Genomic DNA, 21,196 nt, shown 5'->3' on the forward strand with positions numbered 1-21,196 from the left:
CGGTGCGACGGGGAGCCACTGCGGCATCCCAGCCGCGGCCGGCCCCCTCCGGGCCCCGCTGACCTTCCCCTCCCCCGCAGCCCCGTTGCAGCCGGGGTAACGGATATGCGGGCTGCGGGCTCCGGGCCGGGAGGGACTGCACAGCCGGCCCGGGCTGAGGAATGGTGGTGGGAGGGCGAGCCTCAGGTAGCGGAGCCGGGGTGTGAGGGTAGCCCGGGGTACAGCGGTTCCGCGCTAATCCCCTCCTCTTCCCGCTCACCCTGACCTCTGGTCCCCACCCTGGGCGAGCGCCCCCTCGCCAAGGTTAGGTCTTGTTTCTTTCGGCTCACCTCTCCCCGAGGAATCTTCTTCCTAGATTAGCCCCTCCGGTGATTTCCTTCAATTCACGGAGCCCTTCAGCTTTCCCCCACTTGCCCACTGTTGACAAAGGCTTTGTAACAGGATCGAAACTTGATTTAAATGTGTATCACACGTGCAGTGGTTACAGTAGACAAACATCGTAATCAACTGTTTTGTTTTGATAATAAGACGGTGACTCGTGTTTTCACTGATTTCATGAAATATGTAAAGGAATCATATCTTTGGTTTTGGCTCTTCGGTTTTGGAATGGAGTGAAAGGAAGAGGAAGAAAGAAAGAGAAGAGAATTATTAACATTTTCAGGTTTTCTTTCCTAAAATTTTTGTTAGCTAGGGAGAAAAGTACTGTCTTGTAAACAATGTACTTTTAAAACATTCCTGTGTATTACAGAAATCATGGCCCTCCTCACCCTTAATTTCTGTGATAACAGCTCCTGGACGGTATTTAATAGATAATGATAAGGAACCTTACGTTAATGAAAGGAAAAGTAAAGATAATGAGCCCATTTATGTATTCAGAAGCCAAGATACCTGAAGGGTTTTAAGCTTTGCAATAGGTTATTCTCAGTGGCTGGCAGTTCAGCTCCTGGATAGAGAGACTTAATCTGTAACCTCCGGTAATTCACATCTGTGTGTGTGCAGGAACAAAGAGTATAAAATCAATATGAACACAAATATGCTAGCTAGATTTTATGAATTAAGATATTTTGGTTCTCTTTTTCATTTCTATTTTAAGTTCATTGAAAGGATGTTTAGGTGATCGCAGAAGTTTATTTATTCATATAACAGTTGTAAGAATTGAAGAAGGCAAGGAAAGAGACATAAGTAGGTTAAACAGAACCTTGAAGATTGTAAAATAAATTCACCTGGTAACATACAGTATTTCATTATTGCCAGAAATGAAAGGCCTAGAGTTCTTAACGCTTTCTTTCATTTAATTTTCTAATAGTGTTTTGTGACTACGTTTTGTAAGAGTGAAATAAGGGACAAGCTTTTCAGCCTGTAGAGCTCTTGATTTATTGTTTCTAATAACATTTGGTCAGTTTTAAAACCTTGGCTAGAGTCCAGATGATGGTTTTTATTGAAAGGAAGGTATTGGTCTTTCATCTTTCTGGTAGTAATTTTCAGCACCACTGCCAGTTCTTCATAGAACAGGGCATCCTGAAGCAACATCCTATATAGTATGGAATGCTTCATCTGGGGAGAAGTTATAGTGACTGGTTGTATGCTGTGATTCATCTTAAGTATTACAGCTCTTAACTGTTTCATAGAATTGTATTAATTTGGAATACAGTTTTTAGGGCTGGAAGGAGAAGCGTAAGGCTTAAAGATGCAATTACCTCTTGATTTATAATACCAGCTGTGTGGCTGGAGTCATTCTGGTACTTAATTCACATACTGCATTTGGATGCTAACTAGTCCTAGATGGTTTACTTTAAGTTGGTCAGAGAGGAACACATTTCATATGTATGACTGTGTTATTTTTTCCTAGGCCAATTAAAAATTATTTTGTAAAAAATGCATTAATTGTAGATTATTGAAATTTTATTCTACAGAGAGTCCTTACTTTGTGACTTGGGTCTTTTGTAAGCTCTTTATTTGGTAGGGAAAATTAATAAAGAGCACTTTTCTTTTTGAATTGGAGCCATTTTTTATAGGTCTGGGATTCTGTGTGTTGTATATTGTTTCTCAAGAGCTAGTGTTGTTCCTTTAAAAATAAAGAGGCATAAATAAGAATCTTTAGAGGAATTTGGCAGCTTAGAAACTTTGGGGAAAAAAGAATATCGTGAAAGATGTCAGCATTTGCTTGAGAGAAGAACCTTTTCATATGGCAGTAAAATGTAGTTTCTCACATGTGAAGATGATGCTCTTGAAACACTGTTAGTAGAGCAGACTTGGATTTGTTTTTCAAGTACTGGTGATGAAATTTTGGTATATTACCCATGATTTCTAGTGTAGGCTGCTTTCTACTGCTGTGAACTGTTATGAACTGTTCAGCTATTTTGGTTTTCACGTCATTTTGCTACATTAAATTTTACTTGAAACATCAGAGCATTAGACAGAAGCTGAAAATGTTGTTTTACCTCTATGATTATATGTACTATTGTGTACACACAGTCATACAGTAAGTGCTGATTCTTGTATATGTCTGTCATGAAGCCATGGGGACAGGCTTTTTGCCTTTCCTGGCTTCTGTCCTCTTTCATAAAGTAAGAATATAGGGTTAGAGCTTTTTAAGATCCGTTGTAGTTCATAGGGTTTTGATTTAACTTTTAATGGCTTTCATTTTTTGGACTGTTAAAATTTTGTTAATGATCCATCAATATCCTGAAAATGATCAGTTTCTAATTTAAAAATGAATCGTGGAGTTCATAGACTCAATCTTCATAGGTGGAATAATAAAGCATAAAAGAATAGAGCAACATGGAGAAATCATACAAAGAAAATTGGTTTGATTCATTTGTGAATAGTTTTTACAAAGAATAAACACAAATGGAAAGAGGCTATCCCTGTTTCCAGTAATCTATTTGAGTATAAATCTTGGCATGTAATGCAGAACATCAATAAATCTTTTCAAGAGCACTTTTTAAAATTTCGAATCAGTGATTGCATACTATAGAGCTCTGTAATTGATTAATCAAAATTAATTTAGACCAGTTTCCACCAGACTGGTATGACCATGTTAATATTTTACAGAATATTAGCAAAAGAAGCAAATATATTTGGTGCCTTTGGCTGCTGACTTGTGTTTTCTTCCCTAGGGTCCTGTGCTGCTTTGGTTTCTCAGGAACCAGGAATGGTTTTGTCCGTGTATACTGTAGTTTTGTAAGGTACTAAAATAATGAGGTATCTAAATTTCAGGATTTTAGAGTTAAAAGGGAAATGATGGATTATCTGTCTCCTTGGTTTTTTCAGACGAAGAAATTAAGATCCAGAAAGGTTAAATTACATGTCCAGTATCATATATAGTCTCTTAAGCACAGAGGTGTAAGCATTGAGAGTCAGGTCATCCTGACTGTGTGATCCTGATGAAATCACTTCCTCTTCTGGGCTTTAGGTTCTTCATCTGTAAAGTGAGAGAACTGGACTTGATTTCTAGGCTTACAACCCTCTATTTTCTAAGGACCCATATAGCTCCAAATTTCTGTACATTTTTATGGTTTCATTATGCTTGATATATGAAGATGATAGAACTTAAAGTATTACTATTAAAAGCATTCTTTTAAATTAATAATCTCCTTTTAAAAAAATTTGATGATTATCTTAATCTGTGAATGGAAAACTGACCCAATGAAGCTTTTATTGAACTCGAATAAAAAGTGATGGTAATAGTTTTAATTTTTGTTGTTGCAAGATATGGAAAGGATTCTGCATAATCTGCATATCCCTTTTTTCAAGTGTAAGGAAACACCATAACATTATTGTGATTTTCATTTATAGAATTCTCCCATGAGAACACTTGTGTTGCAGGCTTCAATTTCCCAAAGGAATTATGTTCATTAGTTAGGGTTAACTTGCCTTGCTGGAACTTGTTTGAAATTTCCAGTTTGGCCACCCGATGGGGCACAAGCCACACTTTTCCTTTCAGGCACCTCTGCAAATGAAAGTATAGTATAGTATATTTAAAATAACGTTTGTAAATGAGTATAGCAATAAGATGCCTGGTATTTACACATGTTTCTTAAGTGAGTGAATTGTTGTATAAGATAGGAAGCTATTACTGTTATTTTCATTGTTTAATAGAGTATGTTAGAGTATGTTTAATAGAGTATGTTGCATCATAGCCCCAAAGGAGAGTACCCAACACTCCCATGAAGGAAGAGAAGGTAGTTTTAGAAGTGTTACTTATGCTCATTTTTATGTGTAAGACAGGAAGAAATGAAATTTTACTAACATTGAATAAATACGTTGATGAGATGACCTCATTTTAGGAGGTAGTCTGAAGGAGAGTCAAGAATCGCTAATAGTTTTCTCACTTGTTTGTTCACTTTCAGGAAATAGCAGTTCAGTTTATAGTTGCATATAGTTAGATGAATTTATGGCTATTACCTAATTTTGACTAAACTAACCCATATAAAATGGATGTGAATTAAAGAAAGACTCCTGTAAAGAAACCAATAATGTGAGTACACATGAACAAGAACATGGCAGAGCTGACAGTTCTACTTCTAGCACGAGCTTTTGTCAGCCAAGTTACAGAAGAAACAATGCTACTTGAATAGACCTAACAGCCTTGCCAAAAATTTTCAAAATAATGAAAATAATTCTTCAAATTAAGATTTTAACATCCACTGTCATCCATAGTGAACTTCACCCTAAATATATGTTATGTATTAGAGTATTCTGCATTGGAAGGTCAGTTTTCCAGCTTGTAGCCATTATCATCAAGTTTCAAAATTAACTGAATCTTGAAGTTTGAATTAGGCCTTTGAAATACTAAAAACTAGGATTTTAAAAAGCAGTGAAACTTTTCTGTTAGATTGTTCTTTAAAAGTATTGTTATCGATAATTTCTTAAGAGAGCTTAAAAATATTTTTGTATTATTCACAAGTGAAAGTTTAAATTAGTTTATTATTGTCTCATCTTTTAAAACTTCCATTTAAAAATTCTATGTTTTATAATGTACACAGTTGTAGAAGGAGATAATTTATAAATAAATGTACATATATTGGAGGTGCGTGGTAAACTTTTTAAAAATAGTAATGTAACAAAAAAAGTTTGGAAGATTTTGCTCAAGTTGTACAGCTTAACTGGAGGTAGTTTGTGGGTTGCTTGGTATTTATTTAATTGGCCTTTGGGAGATTGTCAAAATTCACTAGGGGTCTTACCTGGTTGTATTTTTGTTTTCAGGTCTTCCCCTTACCTAGTAAATGCTAAAAGAAGTCAAGTAGACAATGCTCATGAACAAACGCCTAAAAAAATTATTTATTCATTCAACACATGTTTATAAGGGCTCTATTATGTGCTATAGGCTGATAGATTTGTCATTAAGTTTTATCTCTTTTATCTTAAAAATAGAAAAAACCAAAAACCAATTTTTTGTGTGTATGTGTTTGGTTTTATATTTCAGTCATATTTCAAGCACATATTTCAACATAGTGCTTTCAAAACTTAAAATGGTGTAGAAAAGGAAGATTGTAGATTGAGGACTTGGAACATGGTTGTAAATTTAGATCACTATGTAAATAATATGGAAGAATTCTTCCTGGCTTTTCAAACTTTTTACGTTATGCACCTTTAAATTTAATTGTTTATAGAAGGAAATTTGCTTACCTGTTTCTTCCTATCACTAGGCAGGTGTGGTATGTGTGGTATCAGAAAAGCCTTAAAAAGTTATTTATAGATCACGGGAAAGTTTAATTAACTTGCTGTAAGCATAACTTGCAACTTTCATATTATGTGTAATGAGAGGGACAGTGTGATGATTAAGAAAACATAGTCATCTCTTATTGAAGATGACCTGCAGAATTTAGAAAGCCTGTAGACTATAAATAAGGAGATGCAAGTCCTTAGAACCAGTTCTGTCACTGAATATTCACAGATAATTAGTGAACAAGTCATTTTTTGGAAGATTGAAGGCCTGAAACATCATAACAGGAAAATGAGAAGCTTTTAGATTATTGTGTGAATTACTTATTTAGACTAAATTGGTAAAGTTGTAATTCACAGAGTAATCCATGTGCTTTGTGAGCTTTTTCTATACCTTAGAGAAGTAATTCTTTAACTTTTTGGTCTTGGTACCATTTGAAACTCTTAAAAATTGTTAAAAGATTCCACTATCTATTGATAATAGGCTGTATTTGAAATTGAAACTGAGAGATGTGTGAAACACAGAGTATACAAGCACAGCTTCTACTAGCCTTCAGGGATGTGACATCACATTTCATGTGGTCTTTGGGAACTTCCACTGTGTGTACTCGTGAAAGAATGAGTGAAAAAAGTGCATGATGTTGTAGTATTGTAATGGATAATGGGGCCCTGCTGCTCACTGCTCAAAAACCAATAAAGGGGCCAGGTTGGTGGAAAGAAAAGTTTGCTTTATTTTGGATGTCAGCAACGGCAGTGGGGGCGGGGTGGAGTGGGAGGAGTGGGGAAATGACATACTTATCCAAAGACCAATACCTGCCCCACTTCTGTAATCAATGGACAAGAGTTTTCGTAGGCTTAGTCCATGGGATTGCGAAGTCGGACACGACTGAGCAACTTCACTTTCACTTTTCACCCTCATGCATTGGAGAAGGAAATGGCAACCCATTCTGGTGTTCTTGCCTGGAGAATCCCGGGGACGGAAGAGCCTGCTGGGCTGCCATCTCTGGGGTCGCACAAAGTCAGACACGACTGAAATGATGCAGCAGTAGCAGCAGCAGCAGCAGCAGCAGGGAGGGAGCTACATGCAGAAACAGCACAGTCAGCTCTGACAGTCATCTTGAAATTGATTATCGGTGGTCTGACCAGCGTCGTTTCATATATTTTAAGTACAGATAATCTGCAGTACCATGGTCGGTTTGTTCCTGTTTCCTTGAGGCCAGTTCTCAGAATTTTGGCAGCTTATGTCATGGCTACAGTCTGGTCATCATGCAGTTAACTTTTCCTACGTGGTAGGGGTTTTAGTATCTGTAAGACAGCTCACAGGATGTGGCTCAGACTATTCCATATCCCTTGAGAAGGGACTAAAGGTCTTTGACTATACTTTATAATGACTGGTGGTGATGGTTTTGTCGCTCAGTCATGTCCGACTCTTGCGACCCCATAGACTGCAGCCTGCTAGGGTCCTCTGTCCATGGGATTCTCCAGGCATGAATACTGGAGTGGGTTGCTGTTTCCTTATCTAAAATAAAGCTGCGTGTTAAATTGCTTCAGTCATGTCCAACTCTTTGCAACTCTGTGGACTGTAGCCTTCCAGGCTCCTATGTCCATGGGGATTATCCAGGCAAGTATACTGGAATGGGTTGCCCTCGTCCAAGGGATCGTTCCGACACAGAGATCAAACTTGTGTCTTATGCCACCTACAATGGCAGGCAGGTTCTTTACCACTAGCTCCACTTGGGAAACCTCAAAATTTAACATGGATTCAGTGAAAGTGAAAGTGGCTCAGTCGCGTCCAACTCTGTGACCCCATGGACTGTATAGTCCATGGAATTCTCCAGGCCAGAATACTGGAGTGGGTAGCCATTCCTTGTCCAGGGGATCTTCCCAACCCAGCGATTGAACCCAGGTCTCCCGCGTTGCAGGAGGATTCTTTCCCAGCATTTTCTCACTTCTCTGATCAAACTTAATCTTTGACTAAAGTTTTTCCACAGATAAAAGGCAGGTCGAGGATGGCGCGGGGGGTGGGGGAAGGGCAAAAGATCGTAGGGCCCTGCTCCATTTCAGTATTATTATGAAAATAGTTTTGATCTTCTGGGTTCCCTGAGAGAGTTTCTAAGAGTTGCTGCCTTTGAACATACAACTCCTTTCAGAACATTTGGAGATGGCCTGAGAAAAAGCTCTCTAGTCTTAGGAAGCACAAAAGAAGATAAAGAGAATCCCATGAGTGAGAATTGTCTGGTATATCCCCCTGCACAGAATGATAGAGAAAAGAGTGTTGTCTTCTCTGGGATTCTCACTTCTAATCTCTCTTCCTTGAATTGAATTAGTAGAAATGTGCTCTTTTTGTCATTAAGGGGAAAGAAATTAGCATTTATTGACCAGTTAGGAACAAGGTGTCAGCAGCTTTGTTACCTCATCTAATCTTCACAATAGTTTTGTGAGATAGAATTTTTTTTTTCTTTTTAACTTATTTTTTTACTAAAGGATAATTGCTTTACAGAATTTTGTTGTTTTCTGTCAGACCTCAACATGAATCAGCTATAGGTATACATATATCCCCTCCTTTTTGAACCTCTCTCCCATCTCCCTCCCCATCCCACCCCTCTGGGTCGATACAGAGCCCCTGTTTGAGTTTCCTGAGCCATACAACAAATTCCTATTGGCTAAGATAAGATATTTTTCTGGGCTCCAGAATCACTGCAGATGGTGACTGCAGCCATGAAATTAAAGGACCCTTACTCCTTGGAAGAAAAGTTATGATCAACCTAGACAGCATATTAAAAAGCAGAGACATTGCTTTGCCAACAAAGGTCCGTCTAGTCAAGGCTATGGTTTTTCCAGTAGTCGTGTATGGATGTGAGAGTTGGACTATAAAGAAAGCTGAGCGCCAAATAATTGAGGGCTTTTGAACTGTGATGTTGAAGAAGATTCTTGAGAGTCTCTTGGACTGCAAGGAGATCCAACCAGTCCATCCTAAAGGAAATCCGTCCTGAATATTCATTGGAAGGATTGATGCTGAAGCTGAAACTCCAATACTTTGGCCACCTGATGCTAAGAACTGACTCATTTGAAAAGACCCTGATGCTGGGAAAGATTGAAGGCAGGAGGAGAAGGGGGCGACAGAGGATAAGATGGTTGGATGGCATCACCGATTCAATGGAAATGAGTTTGAGTAAACTCCGGGAGTTGGCGATGGACAGGGAGGCCTGGTGTGCTGCGATTCATGGGGTTGCAAAGAGTCGGACACGACTCTGCAACTGAACTGAAGATAGATGATTTATTATCTTCATTTTACTGATGAGGAAACTCAGGCTTAGAGAGACTAACCAATTTGTTCATGGCCATACACTTACTAAGTAGTAGAGCCAGAATTTGAAATAAAATCTGTCATACTTGGGAGCTCTTGCCTTTATATGGGAATTGTAAATAGCAGTGGTGCTAACAGGGGCGGTAACAACAGCTGTTATTTTTTGAGTGCTTACTTTGTCAGTCACTGTGGCATTACTTTAAAAGCATCTCTTTATAGCAAGCTGTGTAGGTAGGTTTTTATGTTCGCTCTGTTTGTAGACCGGGAACCTGAGTCTTAGAGCCATTCAGTAACTGATTATGTTGAAACTGCTAATTGTGGTTAGCAGATATGAGATTGAAAGAGCCCCTGCTCTTAATTCCTACATCCTGCTGGTTTATAAAAAATAAATAACTCCATCCATTTATGCATACATACATTTAGGCACAGTCTCCAGCACCTGCTGAAGTAATGGCTGGTCTATTTTTAGTCCTAGGCCTTACTTCTGCATGGTTTGGAGGTAGTAGAGTGTGGTTTGGAGGTTAGAGTTCACCTCTATTAATTTATTTTTTTCTCAAGATTATCAGTGTAACTCTTATGAGGTAGGCAGCTGTTAAACAGAGGAACTTATAAAGATGAGCCATAGGAAAAAGATAATGAGATATAGTGATAAATGTAAAAGGGGGAAGATAAAGAAGAGTGAGCATAGCTGTTGCTATGCCACAGTTGTGGCTTTTTGCTTTTAAAGCATTCCATAGATCATGGAACGTCAGACCTGTAAGGAATTTCAGAGATTATTTAGTCCAATTCCCTTTTTTACTTGAGTGGGAAATGAAGTCCAGAGAGGTTGTGATTCAAGGACACGTAGCTTGGTTAGTGGCAGAGTTAATGCGGTAACTCTGATTCATTTTATTGTTTAACCGTTTTGCATCATTTACTTGTGTGACAATAATGCATGGAGAGAACAAACTCTGAAGCCAGACTGCCTAGGTTCGTATACCAGCTGCACAATTTACTAGCTGAGTGACCTCAGGCAAGTCATTCTGTTAATTCCTCTCTGTTCTTCAGTTTCCTCATTTGTAAAATGGGGACAGTAATAGTAGTTACAGGACTTCTGTGAGGATTATATGAGTTAAAATATGAAAAGTGCTAATATAATGCCTATATTTGCTATTAAAATTATTTCTACTACAGAGTTCAGCAGTATTAGTTAAGGCTAGGTTAGCAGTATCTTTGTGAGGAAAACTGAGCCTCAAATTTTGTCCCTCTGGGCTTGTTCAGTTCAGGTTTTTGGAAAACGTCTCTATGGATTTTAGATATTATTCCTTTAACCTGTGATATTTATATTAATAAATTGTCCTTTTTATATACAGTAAGAAATTCAGGTGGGAGCAATCATATAGTTTTGAAATGAATTAGTTCTCCTTGGTTACTTGTAACTTGTATTCATTTTGGTTATAGACTGTGCCTGCATATTCTTTTTTTTTCAATTGGGGTGACATTTACATGTGTGCTCCTAAGTATGTCTAAATAGCATAAGTGAATCCTTTGAATTTTTAGTGGCTATCTAATTGTAGTTTGTTTCATTTTTCTAATGAAAATTTAATTTTTTAATACTAGAATTGTTTTTAGAGTTGAAAAAGACCTTCTCAAGTCCTCTGTTTCACAGATGAATAAATTGAGGGCAGAAGGGCCAAGATATATGTATGGTCAGCCTCACAACTAGCTGATAGCAGAGCCTGGAATTAAAATACTGACCTCTTGCTCACTGGTATACCTTACTGAGGCTTATCACTGCTATATAAACATTTCTTTATTTTTAATTTTAAAAATTCATTTTCTTTGTAAGAGACCATATCAATTTAAATGTTCATGTTAATTATTACTTACTCAGCATTAATACATTTATGTGAATCTGATCCTTCAGTTCACATTAACAACCTCAAATTGTTCTTGTATGTGTCAGTTAAAAGACTAGATAAATAAGAGGCTCAAATTTAAAAATATTGTTTACTCAAATACAACCATTGCCCCATTTAGGTAGAAACCTGTTTTAGGTGAGGAGATAGGACTGAGGAATTATGGTTAAGGCTTGAGGGGTTAGGTAGAGATGAGAGGAGGACTCAGGAAAGTTGAAGAATCATTTGGGCATTTCTCTGTAGCATGCCTGAATGTTAACACAGGTTACATGTTACCTCTGCATGAACAGCACCTCCCTCTCTAGCCCCTATCTCTTAAAACATACTGCCAAGCTGAAGTCAGGGCATATCTGACTAGAGAAGATTAGAATATACAGTATTAATCTATTAACTATTCATGATGTCCCCTTCCTTTTTGAAAAAATAATAAAGTAACCATGATGATAATGATAACAGCTAATGTTCATTGAGTTTCTTTTGTGTCTGGTGTTTTATATTTAATCCGTACCCTCTAAGGTAGATTTCCTTATCCTGTTTTAAGAAGTCACTGAATCTTAGATTGAGTAGATTGCCCAAGGTCACATAGCTGGTGAATGGCAAAACCAGACAGGTTTGTCTTATTTTACAGCCTGGATTCTTAACATGAGGATACATGGTCAGGATCTCGCAAGGGGCTGGTGATGTAAAACTAGGTATGCGCCTGTCCTAAAGGAGCTTATAACTTGGTTGGTCTTCTAATCATAGTATATTGTGATTTATGTTACAGAGGAATGGCTGATTGATTTGCTCTGGAGAATCAAAGGTATTTATCTTGAAAGCTTTCACAGAAGTACTAGAGATTCAGTACGGTTTGTTGCCATGGTGAAGAGGGGACAGGACACTGAGGGCATTCTAGGCAGATGGAGTAATATTGAACGAAGGCACAGATAGGTGGAAGTACGCAAGCATATTAGTGAAATCTGGTTTAGTAGGTACGTTGGAGGGCTGATAGTGTGATTTGTATTGAGTTTTGAATACCATGTTGAGGACTTTAAATGTTCCCTGGTTGTGAACCACTAAGGATTTTTAAAATGACTTGGGGAGAGGGATCAATGCAAAGGGAGAATGTAGTGTAGATCCTGGAGATGCAGTGGGGAGACCAAGACCAAAGACAGGAAAACCAAATAGTATAGCCAGAAATAGCGAGAGCTTGAATTTACTACCTCATTTAATCAATTTTCCCACACTTTAACATCTAAAATCAAGATATATCTCGTAATTAATTGTCATAGATTAATTTGCAGACTTTTTTTCATTCTTAGAAGCACATAAAGTAATGGTGTATATTACTACTAATGGGATCTTAGATTTGATGAAATAATGATAGTAATAATATATTTACTGAAAGCCAGCTGTGTGTCAGGCAGAGTGGTAGATACATGTTAGCATCCAGCATCTGGTAGTGTCTGGCATATTTAGAAACTTAAAAACAACAAAGTAGAGTGTAACTGAAAGACTGTGGGATCTGCCTGAGATGTCATTAAAGGAATAAGAAAGAGAGATTTAGGAGAGCATCATTGAAGGCAATCAGTGGAGAAAACAGGAAAAGCTCATGTTTATCCCCTACAGAGCGTGACTAGAGCTCTGGAAATGAGTTACTTTGGTATCAATTAGGAGAAGTTGGTCTTATTCTTTTAGTTTTGTTTATTCAGTGAGATGTGATCATTGATGACAAAATTGAGATGATAGTCTTTCTTCTGTTTTTCAAATATTTGTATAATAGCAGGTAACAAAAGTGTTGATAAACAGGTGAGTCACTACCTCTAATCACATAGTTCAAACATCTTTTGATTAAATCTTTCTTTTTGAGTAGAATAAGCTTACTTGAAATATTAGTGTTTCAAATTATGCTGCCATTAGTTATTTGCTAAAGAGGATTGCAAGATTTTTTTTTCTAGGATTTGTTTGCTTAGTATCATGGACTTTCAAAAATTCAGTTCTTGATAGATTCAGAAATTAGAAAGTGAATTGATTTAGAGATCACCGAAATTGAAATTGTAAAAACCCTGTTATTGTAATTGTAATTTAATTGTAATTGTAATAACCGTGTTGGGCAAGTCATGTAGCCTTTCTGTGCCACAGTTCTCTATCTTTAAACTGGAAATGGTAATACGTTTTACTTTTGGAGGATCATGTGAAATGAAATGAATCAATAATTGGAAAACAGGACAGGAGGTTTAATAATAGTTACTACACATAGTAAGTATTAGCCATTATTACATATCTATACTTAGTGGTTTAAGGCTAACTGTTGAGCAGCATCTTGATTCGTTTACTGTTGACACAATTGGGGGAAGGGGTCAGTGAAACTGTAACTAGGAAAAGACAACTTAGACTGTTTATTCAATTATTGAACAAATGGAAGTTGAAAGAATTTTACATTTTTAAAAAAGGCTATGGGAGTATCAGACCACCTGACCTGCGTCTTGAGAAATCTGTATGTAGGTCAGGAAGCAACAGTTAGAACTGGACATGGAACAACAGACTGGTTCCAAACAGGAAAAGGAGTACGTCAAGGCTGTATATTGTCACCCTGCTTATTTAACTTCTATGCAGAGTACATCATGAGAAACGCTGGGCTGGATGAAGCACAAGTTAGAATCAAGATTGCCGGGAGAAATATCAATAACCTCAGATATGCAAATGACACCACCCTTATGGCAGAAAGTGAAGAGGAACTAAAGAGCCTCTTGATGAAAGTGAAAGGAGAGTGAAAAAGTTGGCTTAAAGCTCAACATTCAGAAAACGAAGATCATGGGATCTGGTCCCATCACTTCATGGCAAATAGATGGGGAAACTGCTGACTTTATTTTTCTGGGCTCCAAAATCACTGCAGATGGTGATTGCAGCCATGAAATTAAAAGATGGTTACTCCTTGGGGTTACTCCTTGGAAGGAAAGTTATGATCAACCTAGACAGCATATTAAAAAGCAGAGACATTACTTTGTCAACAAAGGTCCGTCTAGTCAAGGCTATGATTTTTCCAGTAGTCATGTATGGATGTTGGACTATAAAGAAAGCTGAGCACCGAAGAATTGATGCTTTTGAACTGTGGTGTTGGAGAAGACTCTTGAGAGTCCCTTGGACTGCAAGGAGATCCAGCCAGTCCATCCTCAAGGAAATCAGTCCTGAACATTCATTGGAAGGACTGATGCTGAAGCTGAAACTCCAATACTTTTGTTATCTGATGCAAAGAACTGACTCATTTGAAAAGACCCTGATGCTGGGAAAGATTGAAAGCAGAAGGGGACGACAGAGGGTGAGATGGTTAGATGGCATCACCGACTCAATGGACATGAGTTTGGGTGGACTCCCGGAGTTGGTGATGGACAGGGAGGCCTGGCGTGCTGCGGTTCATGGGGTCGAAAAGAGTTGGACATGACTGAGCGACTGAACTGAACTGAACTGAGTATTTCATAGAACATAAAGTTTGTTACTACTTGCTGATGGTTATTGATGAAAGAAAAAAAGATTATACATTTTTGAAAGATTCTTTGGTTTTTGGTAGAGGTGAAAAACTGGAAAGAAAATTGGTCACTTTTTCCTTTTTCTTTTGCATTTTTGTTGTAAGCCTTATTAAAATTTCTGAATTGATTTGTAAGCATTATGTATTAGAGAAGAAAGTGTTTTAGGGAAGGAAATTACTGTCAAGTGCAGAATTTTGGCATTCCTTGACCTTTCTTCTAGTTTAGAGACAGTGTTATTTAATATGATAAGTTTTGTGTTAGGAAAACTTATGAGACCATTGTTTAACCAACTTTATGTTTAAAAAACTTAAACAATATGAAATCAGTAATCAATAATAATTAAATGTGTATTTTGTGAACTTCCCTTGTTAAACACAGAATATGCTAAAGTATCATCCCCCTTCCAAGTTGCTTAATTGCAAACGTACACAATATTTTAGTAGTTAGATCTTTTTTCTCATTAGTATTTGAAATTAAATAAAAATATTATTGATAAAGATAAAATAATACTATTAAACTTTTGTTTTGGCCGTGCCATGCAGCATGCGGGACCTTAGTTCCCCATTCAGGGATCAAACCCATGCCTCCTGCCTTGGGAATACAGAGTCTTAACCACTGGACTGCTAGGGAAGTTCCTATTAGACATTTTAAAATGTATCACTTTTCTTTTGTTTAGCACAGTGATTTATGTAGGTGGTTTGATATTTATGCTTTAAATAACAGAAGTTGGATGGCTAGCCAGATATAGAGGTTGAAGGAAGGAAGAATTTTAATACAGTGGTTTAAACGTAAGGAAAGAGGTAAGAATTTAATACAATGGTTTAAACGTAAGGAAAATGGTAGAGACTAGCTACTTTAGGAGGTGGTAAATTCATGCTGATTTCATTTGTGAAATATCTATATGTAGCGATAACTACTAGCTGGAATTTGAAAAATTGTATCAAAAGATATAGTTGAGTTAAAGAATTAAATCAGTAGTGGAAAGTATGTAACACAGAAAAATAGAGACAGAGGAAATCTTGGAAAATAAGTTGTCATAGGAGTTAAGGGTCTGAAGGGTAAATGGACTGTCAGCAGTGACATGCTTTGTAGACAGGTTAATAAGAATGGGGATTAAGGTAGGCCTTTGGATATGACAAAATTCTGAACACGGATTTTCTTCTGCTAACTTTATTCCAAGTTTGAAGAGGTTAAAAGTCATTTAGACAACATATCTGTACTTTTCATTTGAGAAATTTGTCTATTAACATGAGTGATGGAACCTTTAGGAATGAGTAGGATAAAGTAAAAAATTCTTTGAAAGATGTGTGGGGTCCATTCATCTTGAAGGTAATAGAGAAGATAGCTTTAATTTTATCTGAATTTTTTGCTTTAATTGCATTTCCCTCATTTATTGGCCGTGGACTTTTAAACAGTTATTTTATTTCTCTGAACCTCAATTTTCTTGGTGCAAAATGAGGATAATATTTACCTTTCAAGATTATTATGAGAATTAGATATAATAATACATGAAAGGGCTTCCCAGGTGGCATAGTGGTAAAGAATCTGCCTGCCAAGCAGGAGACGTGGGTTTAATCCTTGGGTCAGGAGGATCCCCTAGAGAAGAAAATGGCAGCCCACTGAGGTATCCTTAGCAGGGTGATCCCATAGACAGAAGAGCCTGGTAGGCTGCAGTCCATGGGATCGCAAAGAGTCAGACATGACTTAGTGACTAAATAGCAACAGTATATGAAAGTGCCAGCAAGGGCCTGATCTATAGAAGATACTTCTCGATAATGTATAGCTATTAATTTCTATCATCATTAAAAATAAGCCATAAGAGTAGCTTTTTATTCATTTATTCAGCAGATATTTATTTTAGAGTGTTGGTACTCAATCTTTTAGTAATACCAATACCCTCTTTCCATGTCATGAAATTTCTTGGAAACTAAATGATGATAGCTGGTAGTATTAAAATTGGAGCTGTGAACTGGTCTGACACTCATGGATTAGAAACCATTTTTATGAAGTGTATAGGTGTATTGCAGAACCTTTGGGCTCCTTTTTTGTTTTCTTTCAGATAAACTAGCAAACTGTTGCTAAGAACAGAGTGGGAATTTTATGTTGCCATACTATTATATTTGGACAAAATTCAATATGTTTTATCAACCTGTGTAAACCTTATATATTAAAGAGGGCTGGAAGTCAAACACACTAGGAACTTTTCTTGTGGCTAGTAAATGAAAGAGGTTTGAATTTCGTGTGGAAATTAACAAAAATAATGAAAATTTGGACAAAAGAAATGACTTTGCATTTTGGTATTTCATGAAACTAGAAATGCTATAAAATAATTAAATAAAATAACATAGTTAACACTTTAAAAATTAACTGATGTGCTCATTTTGGATATTTAGGCTTTATGTTACAAAGTCTGTGCAGTTTACAAACATATTTTGACTTTTACTGTGCTAGATGCTATGGCCCATAAGAACTGAAGTGAGATTACTCTCTGCCCTTAGAGAATTTACAACTGTTACCACAGTAAATGTAAGAATGAGCCATATAGGTTTAATTAGTTATAAAAGAATATTTGTTATCAGCTGCATGTTATTGTCAGAACAGGATCCTTAGGTAAGGAAGATACTGATTTAATCTGTCAGATTTATTCTGTCCCAGCCCAGAAATGCAGCTATATGATTTCTCAAGGGCATTCAGTGTAAGTTAAATTACAGTGTTGGTGGCTGTGACTTACGGGAATGCAGTTTTGCTTGTTATTGCTAAATAAATCACTTCTTGAAATTGTCATAGTCTTCCTTTCCATAGTTTTTGTATCTTTATGGAAGTATAAATTTTAGGTACTTTGATTAAGACAAGCCAAAGGTGTTGGTTATGATCTAATAACATTACATTCTGTGATATAAAAATATTTTTCAAATATAGCCTCGTATTAATTATCTGTTGCTCTGTAACAAACTACCTAAAACTATTGAAACAATAAGAAACATTTATTATCTTTCTGTGTGTAAAGAGTTTGGAAGCAGCTTAACTGGGTGATTCTGGCTCAGGATATTTTGTGAGGTTGTGGTCAAGATGTCAGTCAGGGCTGCAGTCATCTCAAGGCTTGCCAGGGACTGGATCCGATTCTAGAATAGCTCACTCAAATGGTTCACAAATTTGTGCTGGCTTTTTTTAGGAGGCCTCGGTTCCTTACCACTTGGATCTCTCCATAGGGGTGCTTCAGTTTCTTCGGCTTTTTCTTTTAAAATTTTATTTATTTATTTATTTGGCTTCTCTGGGTTATGGCACACAGGATCTTCAATCTTCACTGTGGCGTGTGGGATCTAGTTCCCTGACCAGGAATTGAACCCGGGCCCCTGCACTGGGAGCTCAGAGTCTTAGCCACTGGACCACCAGGGAAATCCCATGACTGGCTTTTTCTAGAGTGGGGAATCGAAGAAAGAGCAAGATGAATGCCACAGTGCCTTTCATGACCTCACCTTGGAAGTAGTATTCTGTCATTTATGCAGTATTCTATTGGCTGTATGCGCGTGCATGCATGCTCAGTCGTGTCAGTCATGTCCAACTCTTTGTGACCCCATGGACTGTAGCCCGCCAGGCTCCTCTGTCCATGGGGATTCTCCAGGCAAGAATACTGGAGTGGGTAGCTGTTCCCTTTTCCAGGGGATCTTCCTGACCCGGGGATCAAATCTGCAGCTCCCATGGCTCCTGCATTGCAGGCAGATTCTTTACTGCTGAGCCAATGGAGAAGCCCCATTGGCTCTACAGGTCAGTCCTACTTAGTATGGAAGGGGATTGCACAAGAGTGTTACTACCAGGAGTTAGGAATGATTGGAGGCTATTTCAGAGGCTAGTTACTGCATTTGACATAAAAATCTAATGATTTAGAAAAGTGTTGGAAATAAAAAGAAGAGTATCAGAAAATTGAGAGGCCAAAATTAGAGGTAAATTTTAGAAAATAACATTTCACTCCCAATAATGGGTAACATGTCTTTTTCTCAAAGAAACATGGATTAAAGAATGAGCAGTAAGAGTCCATTGAAATAGTTTAGGTGAGAGGATGGGAGAGAGTGAAGTAAAAGAGGTTGAGGTGGTGGCATTGACTGAATCAGATCACTAAACTTAGGAGTGCAAAGGAGGAGAATAAAAAAAATGTTAACCCCCTAGGACAGGGATTTTTGTTTTCCTCATGGTGTATCCCAGGTGCCTAAAACAGGCCTGGCACGTAGCAGAGACACAAGTATTTATTGAAGGAGTGAGACAATAACTAAGATTGTTAATCTGTGTGATGTGGTTACTGGTAGTGACATTAACAGAAATAAAGACATGGAAAGTGTAGGCTTTGGGAAGAAAATGAATTTTAGACATTTTGTATATGTGTTAGCAGACATGTGACTGAGGATTTAGATTAGGAAGATACCCACATAGAAATAGTAAAAACCATGTCAATGGATATTGCAGTATGTTAGGGAGGAAATGTATAAATACAGATGTAACAGGACATACTCCAAGTTGGCTCTTCCTATTATAAATTACATATATTTTATAATTTAGCAAATTCATTAATAATTTAATGTTGTGACAACTTTTGTATATTGAATTGCCTTTTACCGATGGTGCTCAGTTGTTAAGTCATGTCTAATTCTTTGCAACCCCATAGATGGGATTTTCCAGGCAAGAATACTGGAGTGGTTGCCATTTTCTTCTCCAGTTTGCTGATGGGATACATTTAAATTCCATGAAAATTGAGTCATGCGTAATGCTTCTAATATACTATAGGTGTCTAATATACTATAGGATTGTTAAGCGTATATGAGAATACATTAATTTTAAATTTTATTATATTAGATTATAAAGATTTGTACTTTTGTAACTTTACAGATTATTTCTATCATCGAAAACAGAGCTAGGTTAGTTTATTTCTATTTGGGGATAGAAATAAAGGTAAATTAGATAGTCATTCTTTGTACAGGACTCTTGAGAATGCCCAGTGCCCTCTTCTAAGGTTTATAATTTGATTTATAGAACTGTTCTTAGCACTTTAGTATCAGGAAAATATCACTGATTTCTGGATAGTGAGACAAACCAGGTCAAATGTAACTGACTTGCACATTATTCACAGACTACTCAGTATTTCTGGTGAAAAAATTAAAAGGGGAATATAGGGGATTTCCTGGTAGTTGAGTGGTTAAGAATCCACCTTCCAATGTAAGGGACATGGGTTCAATCCCTGGTCAGGGAACTAAAATCTCATATGCCACTGGGCAGCTAAGCCTACATGCTGCAATGAAGAGCCCCTGTGGCCATAAATAAGTGATAAAAAGAAAGGGAATACAAAAAGATGATAAGAGATAACTGGAGAGTGTTTCTGGGCTGTGTAGATCAGGCATAGTGTACATATTTTTAAATATATATCAAAATTATAGTCAGTGCCATTTGAAAAAATCTTATGTAAATTTTATTGAATTATTAAGCTCTGTTAACAGGGATAATGCTTCCTTTAAAGGTTTACAACAAATATTCCTTGCCCTTTCTCTTCAAATGCCTGTGTTTATTTTATTGTTCATTAATCCAGTAATTAGATTGCAGTGTGCTTGCTTTGGATGTTGAAGCATATGAGAAAAATATAAATTAGATATTTTGTTAATGAAGATGATAATATTTATGGCATGTCATGTGTGAGGCTAATAGCAACTTGACACAGTAGGAATCTTTCTACCCTGAAAACTCATTGAAAGGACTGATGCTGAAGCTGATGCTCCAATACTTTGGCCACCTGATGTGAAGAGCCAGCTCATTAGAAAAGACCCTTTGCTGGGAAGGATTGAAGGCAGGAAGAGAAGGGGATGACAGAGGAAGAGATGGTTGGATGGCATCACCGATTCAATGGACCTGAACTTGGGCAAACTCTGGGAGATGGTGAGGAAACCTGGCGTGCTGCAGTCCATGGTGTTGCAAAGAGTCAGACACGACTGGAGACTGAACAACAACAACAAGGAGTCTTTCTAGCTTCTGATCCTTGTTCTATGAAATGGTCCGTGAAACCCATGTGTTTGGAAAGGAGATCAGAAGTGATCTTTGTTGTTTAGTTGGTAAGTCATGTCCAACTCTTTTGCAACCCCATGGACTGTAGCCCATCAAGCTCCTCTTTCCATGGGATTTCCCAGATAAGAATACTGGAGTGGGTTGCCATTTCCTTCTCCAGGGGATATTCCCAACTCAGGGATCGAGCCCATGTCTCCTGCATTGGCAAGTAGATTCTTGACCACTAAGCCACGAGGGAAGTCCAGTGATGATCTACTGTGGGTTATTAAAAATTAACAACATAAGAAGCTTGTATTGGCAGTATTATTGAACTATACCCTATTTTGTACAGTAGATATATTATGGAAGCAATAAAATTAGGAGTCCTTGTTGTTTAAAGTGTACATATGTCAATCCTAATCTCCCCAATTTGTCTGGCCCTCCCCTTCTCCCCACGCCTCTCACCCCGTGTCCATATGTCTGTTCTCATATATACTGCCGTGTGTAAGATGGGTAGCTAGTGAGAACCTGCTGTATGGTACAGGAAGCTCACCTTGGTGTTCTGTGATGATGTAAATGGGAGGGATGGGGTGGTGGGGTGGGAGGGAGGTCCTTGAGGGAGGGGATATATGTGTACATATAGCTGATTCACTTCAGTACAGCAGAAACTAACAACATTGTAAAACAATTATACTCCAGTAAAACAAAATAAAAATAAAATATGTGCAGGAAAAAATACAGTGTATATAGATTGAGACTGCATGTTTTCTTAGGAATCTGTAGGTTTCTTATAAGAA

General features: G+C 37.5%; 1 protein-coding gene across 2 annotated transcripts in view; it reads left to right on the forward strand.

Moving 5' to 3' along the window:
- Positions 1 to 21,196, forward strand: part of XPR1 (xenotropic and polytropic retrovirus receptor 1) — a 200,908-nt gene that overhangs the window by 186 nt on the left and 179,526 nt on the right. The gene's annotated exons all lie outside the window — the stretch shown is intronic.

This window comes from Capricornis sumatraensis, chromosome 14, assembly GCF_032405125.1.
Source record: "Capricornis sumatraensis isolate serow.1 chromosome 14, serow.2, whole genome shotgun sequence".
Taxonomy (NCBI): Eukaryota; Metazoa; Chordata; class Mammalia; order Artiodactyla; family Bovidae; genus Capricornis; species Capricornis sumatraensis.